Source organism: Diceros bicornis, chromosome 24, assembly GCF_020826845.1.
Source record: "Diceros bicornis minor isolate mBicDic1 chromosome 24, mDicBic1.mat.cur, whole genome shotgun sequence".
Lineage (NCBI taxonomy): Eukaryota > Metazoa > Chordata > Mammalia > Perissodactyla > Rhinocerotidae > Diceros > Diceros bicornis.
This window is the reverse complement of record NC_080763.1, coordinates 3,925,580-3,932,633: the sequence shown is the minus strand read 5'-3', so window position 1 is coordinate 3,932,633 and position 7,054 is coordinate 3,925,580. Positions and strand designations below refer to the sequence as shown.

General features: G+C 45.1%; 1 pseudogene; it reads right to left on the bottom strand.

The window, feature by feature from the left end:
* Positions 1 to 205: 205 nt before the first annotated feature.
* On the bottom strand, positions 206 to 5,609 carry LOC131421309 (small ribosomal subunit protein eS1-like; annotated as a pseudogene).
* Between the last annotated feature and the right edge of the window lie 1,445 nt (positions 5,610 to 7,054).

Below are 7,054 nucleotides of genomic sequence, written 5' to 3'. Positions count from 1 at the left end.
ACAACGAGTTCACAGGACAGTGGAAATTCTCTGTCATCTTGGGAGGCAAGGCTGACCCTTCTTGGTAGGATTCCCACATGTTGCACCAGGCCTTCCCTGTGAGTAAAATTCGACTGAAGGTAGACCAGAATTGTATTTCCTGGGCTGCACTTTTCTTTTTTTCCCACAAATAAGACTTTTATTTGTCACCACTAAAATCTGAATTTTAAGCGGGGTCTTGGACTGGTGGCTCATATCCATCAGCTCGTTCAACTTTATCACTTGTCTCATCCCCAGGAGCTCTTCCGGAACTGTTGCCTTCACCAGGAAGCTTCAGGAGTTTTCCCAGTTCAAGCTTGGGCTTCTTCAGCATTTTTACTTTTCTAATGAACACATCATAGAGAGGATTAATAGATTGGCAAGCCTTTTCTATGTCTTTCCCAATGCTGTCTGGAATCAATTCTTTCAAGTCATTTGTCTATTCCTCCTCGGCCATGATTTCCATCATCTTCTGCCAGATTTGGTGCACTTGTAGGTGCTGAGTATAAGATGTCTTCCAAATCTGATTGTTGCTTTTTTGTAGGAAAACCAACAGAGAAAAGATGAAGCAAAAAACAATTGGTAGTCTTGACAGTGACATGAGCTTCAGTAATGGTCTGCCATTTTTTGACCATGGAGCACATATTTTCATGGGTAAGATCCATGTCTTGGGTGTTGGTCAGGAAGTTTTTGCCCTGAATATCCTCAGTAATTAGCTTGGACTTCCCAAATGCAACTTTATCATTCTGCAGCGCAACAAGACTAGCTTTAAAAACATGACCCTTGTGGCCCTCAGATGCAATTTTGCTTCCTTGAGTCCTTGAGACTAGCGATTTTTTTTGTATTTCTTATACTGAACATAGCTAGGTCTTTCACGTCGTGCCCATATTTCTTACAAAATGGACCAACTACTTTCTTCTTGGCTCCCTTTTTGCCACCTTTTGTGGGCTATGTTTCTTTAAAAGGTAAGGGACATATGAGAGATATGGCAGAGTGTGGCTTGGTGAGGAGAGCACTGTGCTATAGGTTAAGTAATGTGTATCTTAGTTTCAACTCTGCCACTGTCTCTGGAGCACCATTGGTCATATACTCTCTATGGCAGAAACTAGCTAGCTATTCACCAAACTTCTTTCTTTTCCTCTTGGAAACACAGCAAAACCCAGTTCCCAGCCTTCCTTACGGTCAGATGTGTCCATATGACAAGCTTCAGCTTGTGGAATGTGAACCAAGGTACTTTGCAATCAAACCTGGATCATAATCCTTCTAGAGGATCCTCCATGCTCTCTTTTCCCTTGTCTCAAGCTGAATATTGATACCTAGGGTAGCCTTGAAGATCACAGAGCCTCTGTCAAGCTTGGGTCCCCTCAACCGTCAGGATGGCCAAGCAGAGTCTAGAGCAGCTGGAGTGTCCAGCCTGAGCGCCTCAGCTATAAGCGACCTCCTCCATTTGTCTTAGTGCATTGGACAAACATTAATTCCTTCCATATGTGCCATGAAAACTGAAAAGTGGGGAAGTGTCCCAATGGACTCTCAAGTTTCTTTCAGCCCAGCCATCTTCGATTCAAAGCCATCACCTCATTTATACTTTCATCCACCCTAGACAAAGACAGGGAGGATGCTCTTCCCGTCCATTCAAGATCTCCTGGAGGAAGGAGTGGGACTTTTCTCTATCACATTCTCCTTCAAGGATAGAGAGAAAAGGGGAAAATATAGAAGAGAGGGAAAACAGAAAGTCTGTCAGAGTCCACCAGTTAGTTAATGGGAGGGGATCACTAGGAAACATAAAAGGCAGTAACACAAAATCTGGGAGACTCAGGCCAGAAAATGAGGTGTCATTTGCCATTGCCTATGGCTGGTGGCAGATCTTTGGGCTATATATCCTGAATGAGAGCCAGAGCAGTGACAGCAAGCTTCTATTCCACCAGCACATCTCTTGCCGTGGGTTTGTGCTTAATCAAGCCAGCCTTAAATCCTGTTAGAACTGAAGATCTCAGCTATTCCAAAATGAATCTCCATCCACATATCCTCTTCAACAAAGCCTACTTTTCAACACAGAGGAGGATGTGAAAGCTATTGCTCCCTTAGGCAAAGTCATTGCTGTTGGAAAAACCAAGATGTATATATACACATATGTCCTGTGTGTACATAACTTACAATACAATTTTCTGATTCTGAATATTTGCACGTACACTGGAATTGTTAACTCCTCCTAGATGTAGAAGCTGTACCATATGTCCTTGTAGTGGGAATGTGTCCCAATCCTAGAATGAAAGGTTTGCAAGCATTTGGTCTGTGACAGTCAAACCGAGTACTCACCGTTAAGACGAGGCATAACTGATCTACAAAAATGTTTGTAAGCCTCCTTTTTTTAAAATGTGGGTGAAGGATAATTCCACATTTTTTTTATATCTTTTGTTAATCTTTGAAACATTTATATAGTGTTTATTATTATATAACAAACATTATGTAACAAACATTGTTCTAAATGTTTTTACAGATATTAATTTTTTAATTCCCTGTGAGGAAGATACTATTACCACCCTATTTTACAGGTAAAGAAAATGAGGAACAGAGATTAGATCATTTGCCCAAATTCACACAGCCAGTTAGTGGCAGAGCTGGCATTCAGATCCCTGTAGTCTAGTGCCACGGTCTGTGAGCTCAGAAACTACGCCCAGTGGCTTTGATGATGGCCTGCCCTCACCCACATCTGCCTCACACCCACACATCCCCCTGCACGCCCTCAGTGCTCATCCTCCCCTTTCTCCAGGTCCTCCCCGAGCCTCATGGGTCAGTACCAAGAAGTCTGAAGTGTGATCCTGGCTAGGAAAAGCCTTCATGGCAAGGATTGTAGCTGCACATAGGCTCTTGGTAAAAAAGAAATTTCTTTTCCTGATAAAATTTAATTCTTAATGAGAAGCAAATGTTCAAACCATCCCTCTCTATGGAAAATAGAAATCGACTCTACAAGACTGACTTTGCCTCTATGATTTTCTAGTTGTTGTAGAACATGAATCGAAAAGATGGTCCGATGACAGCATATTTTAAACTTAAGCCCCACTTCTTGAGCATTCAGGAAGAGTGTAAGGGAAAGTGACCAGGACCGTAGGTTGGAAGATCTTATTTCCAGCATTACCAAGGCTGGCTGGCGGAGAGGGAGTGACAAAATTTCAGCTCTCCAGGCTCTGTTTCCTCGTTTTTGGAGTAAGAAGGGAAAAATAGATGATCTCTAGGCTCCAATCCAATTCTAGGACCATTTTGAATTCGCTCTCCCTCTAGTCCACAATGCCTTTTGTGATCTGGCCCTTGAAAAACTTCCCACCCTCATCTCATATCCTAACCTCACTCAGCTCCAGCCCCGTGGGCCTCCTTTCTTTGTTCCAAAGCACTCAGCTCCTTCCCAGTGTAGGCCCTCTCACTAGTGGTTCCCTCGATGGGGGCGCTGTCCCTGCAGCGTCACCTGATTGGCTCTTTATTGACATTCGAGTCGCTAATGAATTAACCTCTTCAGTCACCTCTTCAGGGAGCCTGTCCCCAACATCTCAGCCCAAACTATTCCCTGACCCCAGCGCTAATTCTCCATCAATCACCCTGATTTACTATCACTTATCACCACCTGATTTTTTTTTTTTTTTGTGAGGAAGACTGGCCCTGGGCTAACATCCGTGCCCATCTTCCTGGCCGCCACCAAAGCAGAGTGCGTGCACTTAACCACTACACCACCGGGCTGGCCCTTGATATTTTCTTTTTTATTTATTTGCTTCTTTGTTTGTAGCCTGCCCCCTCTCACTAGATATAAACCCCATGAGAGTGAGACATTGTCAGTCTTATTCATCATTATATCTCCAGTACCCACATAAGAGCTTAGTACCCACTGAGCTCAGCAAATCTAGGGTTTGCAATAGAGGCAGAAACAAAGCCTAGGACCTAGAGGCAGGAGGCTTCCTGAGAGTCACGTCGTAGAACAGAGGGGTCCCTTAACGCTACACTTCCCTTTTTTTACTCAATTTAGTGGTTTCAGAGCAAATGTCAGGGTGACTATGCACCGACCCAAATCACAAATGTAGGTTTGTGCATCCTTTCTCTCCTGCTGACCTTCCACCTTTCAGTGACAAGCTGTGAACCTTCAGTGACATCTGTTCAGTTATATGACCTGCCTCACCAGCAGAAAATGGCATGTCTACCTAAGGAGACTAGTAGCTCACTGCTGAGGACAGCTGTGCAGCTCTGTTTCTGCAGATTCTGGGCTTCAGGATCTGAGTGAGGGAGGTTCAAGACTAGTGGCCAGAGGGACTTAGAGAGCCTGGATGCTGAGCTCTGAGTGGTGGTCTGTAGCAGAAGAAAGTCTCCAGGGGTACTGCTACATCAGCTGAAAAAATTAACTGAAGCTGCCCCAGGGCTGGCTGCTGCACTGCTGCGAGGGTGTTCCCTCTTCCCTAACAGAGAAGCAGGTACCGCACCAGACTATAGGAAGCCTTCTGTCCCGGGCTCCGGCCAGACAGAGAAAAGCCTCTGAGGCTTAAGGAAGCCCTGTGGAGTTTCCGGGAGAGACAGCTGCATGCAGAAACTGCTCCTTGCCGCTCAAAAGGGAGAAGTGGTGCTTAACTCACAACTGCCTCCTCAGAGTCAGAGGCAAGGTGCCCACCCCGGTGACTCGCCTGGGCCTGAAGCAGAAGGAAGAGGAGCGACAATGGTGAAGGCACAGGTCAATGTCAGAGTGTCGCCATCTGCATTTCAGAAGTGGGGCTGGGCCCCGAATGTGAGGACTCATCTGAACACACCCACAACCCAGGATAGAGTTTGCTGTATCGTTTTTATGGTTAGTTGACTTTGACTTTTCCTCCTCCCCTCCAACCAGTTTCGGAATGTCCAGATCTGTCAAGAGACACCCTCGCACTCTCAGAGTCCTCCGCTCACTCCTCAGGGCCTCCTCCATCAAACGTCTTGTCTCAGGACAGCTCAGGACTAGCGCTTTTCTAGCCTATCAACCAGGGGACAGCTCAGAGGTCCCAGCACTTCCTTGCCCCAGGATTTGGTCAAGTTCTTCCTTTAGCATCACTTACACACCTGTGCTGAGGTGTCAGCACACTGCTTCTCTTCAGTCTGCTGTGGAGAAGCACAATGATGAGGACCCATATTCTTTATGCTTCTGGAAAATGGTGAAATCAGCCCTTAGCTTTCTCTTTCTCTCCACTAAATTTCACGTGAGCCCATGCTCCCACTACGATAATCTACCTGGTAATTCTTTTCTGCACTTTAATTCTTTGCATCATTTTAAAAATGCACAAGTCAGAACTGCACATACTGCTCTCATAAGGTCCTTGGCAAGTCTTGGAGCCACAGAGGATTTCTTTCCGATTTGTGATATAGAGCCTCTGTCCTTTTGGCTCTGGAAGTGCGCTGCCAACTCGTGCTCAACCTGTGGCTGGATGTCAGGCCTCTTCCTGTTACACACGCTCACCCAATTCTTTCCTAACAGCTGCACCTGCGTTCGTCTCTGTTCCTGGTGACTGGTCTTGTCTCAGCCTCATCCTCCTTCAGAGTTAGCTTCCTAAATTTCCCAAGTTTACCCACGTTGATTGTTCCGTCATTGCAGGTCTCAGAAAACTCAGCCAGCTGAGAACAGATGCCTGCACATCATGGCAAAAATAGGGAAACTACCAACTACCAGCTTGTTCTGCGTGTCTAGATACCGTTTTGCTTCCTTCTGTCATACAAATTTGCCCAGTTCTTTTCTAAACATCATGAACTGCCTTGGATTTCTGCCCCAAGGTATAACGCCCTCACCCGATTCTATCCTGGCTTCCCACATTTACCAAGTTCTCTAACAGTTTTCTACCCCTTTTCTGGGAGATTTTGGCGGACTCAGCCAGTAAAGATTGCCTGGGATAAGCACAGTTTACATTTGTAGTTTCAGCATGATTATTAGAGTTTCCTTTCATTCTCAAAACTCTCTTGGTGTGGATGGTAAGTTATATGGTCAGCCCACCGAGAGGGCAGCTGACTCCCTGCTGTCCTTTCTGACTGACGCTGAACCACCCCGTACACCTGAGGGCACCTCCACTCTTCCAGAACTTCAATTAGAGGCTGTGCATTGTCCTCCCTCCAGGACTAGTTTTGGTGGTCTGGAAAATGAGTATCTAGCCCCTGGCAGGGGTGCCACGGCACTGCCTAGGACTTTAGGGTGATCTCTCTAGCTATTAGGTCACATGAGGGTTAGATGTTGATTGCTCTGTATACATCACAAAGATGCAGTGTAGGGTAGCAATTAAACACTGGAACTTTGGAGCCAGACTGCTCAAGTTCAAATCCTGGCTTTGTCACTTTCACCTATATCATTTAATTGAGGCATATAAACCCATATACATGTTCTTTATCAAGAGAGCTCTGAAACAGAGTATTTACACATGCACAGTCCCAGCACTTACTAAGTTGGATGTGTGATCCATGTCACAAGATCTAATAATATGGACATGTCACAGGTGACTTGGCTCTGGGCCAGTTTGCTCATTCTCCTCTACTTCATGGGACAGTCTGCTTGGCAAAATCTCTCCAGTACTAGAACCTCCCCTCTACAAGATAGACCCCAAAACCGTTCCCCTTTGGATGCTCAATAAAGGTTGAATTATGTCATTCATTTATTCATTCACAAAGCACATGTTCTCTCAGGCACACAGAGCTAAGGGCTGGAGGGGATCTAAAGAAAATAATGTCCATGCCTAACCTCAAGTAGTTGACTACTGAGCTGGGGATAATAGAAGTATGCACACAAACATTAAATGACTGTGTCAGACATTGGACCCTGAAATGTTACAAAGAAATATAACGATTAAGTATCAAAGGAGTGAGATCTCACATGAGATCTACAGGAGTTCAAAGAAGAGAGAGATTATCTAGGAATGAAGACACTGAGGAAATCAAGACCTAGAATAAGATAGAAGTAATGGATTTGGGAAGAAAAAGATAAATGTTAGATATGCACTAAACTTCAGATTCAGACTAAATCTGTTATTTGGCATCAGCTTCAGCCTTGGCT